This window comes from Sinocyclocheilus anshuiensis, unplaced genomic scaffold, assembly GCF_001515605.1.
Source record: "Sinocyclocheilus anshuiensis isolate Anshui unplaced genomic scaffold, SAMN03320099.WGS_v1.1 scaffold880, whole genome shotgun sequence".
Taxonomy (NCBI): domain Eukaryota; kingdom Metazoa; phylum Chordata; class Actinopteri; order Cypriniformes; family Cyprinidae; genus Sinocyclocheilus; species Sinocyclocheilus anshuiensis.
In genome coordinates this window covers 90,637-94,871 of record NW_015548254.1, presented here as the reverse complement: position 1 = coordinate 94,871, position 4,235 = coordinate 90,637, and positions in this window count along the sequence as shown.

The window sequence follows — 4,235 nt, the reverse complement described above, 5'->3', positions numbered from 1 at the left end:
TATTCATATCTCTTCTTCGGCTGTGAAAACATGACATTTAAAGCAAAAAATAAAAGGCTCACACGGTTGCTAATTCTCTCAAGATTCAGTAGCTGACACTGGGGAACTCCTTTCTCTGAGAAATACTGAAGCATGAAGTACATCTGGCCAATGATGTTCAAGCGTGTAAAATAGATGCGTTCTGAACTGCTATAGGCGTACTGAATGGTATTTTCTCATTAAAGTCAGCTGCTGTCTTCACACAAAACTTCATCACTCACCTCTTCAACTCAATGTTCGACTCAATGTCCCACCAGGCAAATCTCTAGATCCACCTCAGCCTCTAGCAGAAAACCTGAGCAGCTGTGAGACCCAAGACTTCTTGGCCAAAGTGCAACCCTTTCTGAAGCAGCAAGGCCCTCGTCCGAGTGGCAAGCTGACACGCTGCAGTTCATTTGCAGCCCACCCCATTGACTTCTTTCATATACAGCACTCTCACTGAAGATAGCTTATACGTGCTGTCTACTTTAGGTGCTTACATGGAATTCATGGCGAATGATTGTAAGGTTATTCTTAAACCCAAGTAGGGTTACGTGCCAAAGGTGCTCTCAACACTGTTTAGAGCAGAGGTCATAACATTGTTGGATTTTTCCCCCTGAAGGATTGAACGAGAACTGCTCCATGTATGAACTATGCTTTACACTGAGCACTCTGCCCAGTTCAGATTGGATGAGCAGCTTTTTGTCCTTCAATAGCCACTCAAAAGGCCTGTACCTAAGCAAAGACTGTCCCTTTGGAATACAGATGTGATATCTTTGTCATACAGCTTTCATGGAATACCCTATTGGGGTTGGAAACCACTCCACCAGAGCTATGGCCTCCTCATGGGCTTGGGTGTCTATTCAAGACATTTGTATGGCATTTGGATAGTCTTCACTGAATACCTTTGCTAGATCTTAGAACTTTAAACTTTCCTCACTTGCACCACATGTATTGTCTGTGCGTGAGGAGTCAAATCCTAAATCTGTTGCTCAGCATTCATTCACTGTTGTGGCCCTACTGAGATGGTGTTGGGCCACAAGTGTTCAACAACATTGTATTAGATGGCTGACTAAATGATTGGCACCAGAGATGCTTCTGCACGGCGATAGCCCTGCAATGGCTCTACTCTATTGCTCAGTTAAACATTCGCTGCAGTTGCTATTCATATTATTAACAGTCATCAGTGCTGGTATAAACAACGTTTGCATTATGTTTAACAATATGTGCCAGCATTTGCTTCTCCTGAGGTAAGTGAAATCATGCGATAGCACCAGCACTGTTGCCACTTGTTTGTCAGCTTAAATACACTGTGAAAGCGCTGAACATACACGTCTGTTCATTCACAAAAGTGTCATCAGCGCTGATTTGCCTGCTGGTTCTTCGACAGTAGCTGTCCTCTCCTTACCATGGCTGGATTCTTAGTCCAGGAGGAAACACTACCCTTGTGCGCTCCTCATTTGGGAGTCACAGTGACACTCATGGTCTTCACGGTCAAAAGTGACCGGACACCTGAAATGTAACCCCCCACCCCCCCCAGTAAAATCAATGTAATATATTTTTATTTAGTAATATTTTTTCTTTTTTCTTTTGTATTTTGAGAGAATTTTATGGTACTAATTCATATTTATGCAATAGTTATGAACAATTTTCCCCATTGAAAATAGTACACTTTTTCCCCCTAATTGTTCTAAATTATTTTTCAATTAATGCAGTATTTCAGATTAAAATAGAGACTAGGCCTTTCAAAATTTACCGGACTCCTGTAATGTGACCTCTTATTTTTTCAGTAAAATCATTCTAATTCATTTTTGTTCAATAATATTTTTTCTTTTGAATTTTGAGAGGGTTTTGTGGTAATAACTATCTATGCAGTAATTAATATCTATTTGTTCCCATTGAAAATATTTCAATTTTTTTTTAATTATATATTTATTTATTTATTTTTCAATTAATGCAGTATTTCAGATTAAAATAGAGACTAGGCCTTTCAAATCCAATTTTTGAATGCAGATTAGCGCCACCTGGTGAGAGCAAAGAAAGAAAAACATTCTAGTAATTTCATGGTGTAACCACTAAATAAATGCCTGTATAGCACTCTATAGAGAGGCTTGTGAATTCCCTAGTTGTGTTTAGACATAATTGCTTACTTATATTAAGTTGTGGCCTTGAATGTATATTAAGACATTCTCAAAGACTACGTTTTGTCAAGGTTTACTGTATATATATATATATATATATATTTGTTTGAAATGTTCATTGTGGTTGAATTATTGATTTTATTTTACATATTTGCTGTGTTACAGTCACACCAGTTTATAGGTGTTTGTGTGTATAAGTGTGTGTGTGTGTGTGTGGGCGCGTGTGTGAGTGGGTGTGTCTGTTTTGCACTCTTGATGTTTTAGAGTTTCACCCCTTCATTGCTGAGTACGTTTTTGCTGCATTGTGGCTGATTTGTAAATTGTGCACACACAAATTCTCTGAATTATTGTGTTTTTATCCATTTGCCATTAATTTCCTATGGTCGGTCAATTTTGACCGAAGACCAAGAGTGTGACTATTTGTTTTTTTTACAACCACTTAGCCTGTTCGAATCATGGCCTCAATTTTTTTCTGTGTTCACATTCCAAGTGCCATAAAAGTCACCAAGTTTCGTAGCATTCCGATGAAGCTGTGATTTAAAAAAATTCAAAGTCAGAAATGACCGAAGACCGCAGAAGGGACAAACATCTCCATGCTTTTATCTGAAACCAGAACTAAAAGAGGTTTACATTAACCTTTTAGCACCACTCACCCTGCATTTTATTTCCAAATTGCCACCACATGTGCAAGAAGCAATATGATATAATTTTGCTTTTTTTTTTAATGAGGCTTGCCTGCAAATGATATTATACGTTTAGTTTAATCAGCAAAAAGATACACACGTCCCTGCAATAAATGGGTAAATGGCAATTAATCTGAAAATGTGAATCCTAAATGATAGGATTATCGGTACATAATTTTCTCTAATTGTTCAGTCATGATAAATAACAATATACATTTTAATTCCATCCATCCATCATCCATTCTCAACACTGCTTCTCCTCTGTAATGAAAAATAAAAGATTTTCTTGTCACATAGACAGTGTAAAGAGAAAAATCCTCATTAATAGTTTAGAAACGGCCCGATAGGTTGACCACCCATATGCTCCTATGATTTGTGTTTCTTCGTGTTGTGTTCAAATGTATTTGGTTTTATTTATATATTATGTTTGTTAATATTAAAATGACATCCTTCACCAAATATGATTCATTAATTCCTTATAACACATCAGTTGATAAGCAGCAGAAGTCTGTAGAGAAATGGGTTTGGGATATTTGACAGTGTTTATATTACCAGCATCCTGGTATTGAGTATCACCACAGTAACTCCGCACATTGAATGCAAAACATCAAACATCAGCTGACATGCCACTGCAATCTAGATGACACATATCTATGTATTTGAGAACCAGTCTGATCTCTATGAGAACAGGCTTCAATGTCATTACATCCATTTAATACAGACACATAATACAACGATAATATAATCCATACATTACAAAATGCTCTGTATTTATGTGCCAGGTATGTGTTGGATTAATAATGTTAAACTGAAGACAAATATTTGCATGATAACAATGAAAAAGAATAGATATACAACTAATGTGTGCCAAAGAGTTCAATTTGATTAATATAACCACAGAGGAAACACACAAAACCAAATTTGTATGCCGATATGACTATAATCCAATATGAATGAAATTTGAATGGCAAATTTATGTGAGGCTGTATGTTTGACATTTGTTTCTCTCTTTCAGGTGACAATGAGGACGTCACTGGAAGACCTGCATTCTTGATGTACTTGACAGTGATGATAAACTATACAATGTATTGAGGCACAATGACAGCAGGAATGTGGGAGTTCAGAAAATGACACTGTTAAATATGTGACCCTATAAGAATTGTGGCAAGATGCATGGAGAAATGCTATGAAAAGTTTTAGACACTTGTGAAAAAAATGCTGTGAAGTGAAACACAATGCCACATCAGATTTTTTTCAACAATTAACTCTATTAACAAAATCGAGTTTACTAAAACTGCTTTTGTCATAGTTTTTCTTATTTTATGAGAATTCTCACATGCACAGTACTGTATATTTACATGAACTGAATAAGAATCATAATGAATAAATATTT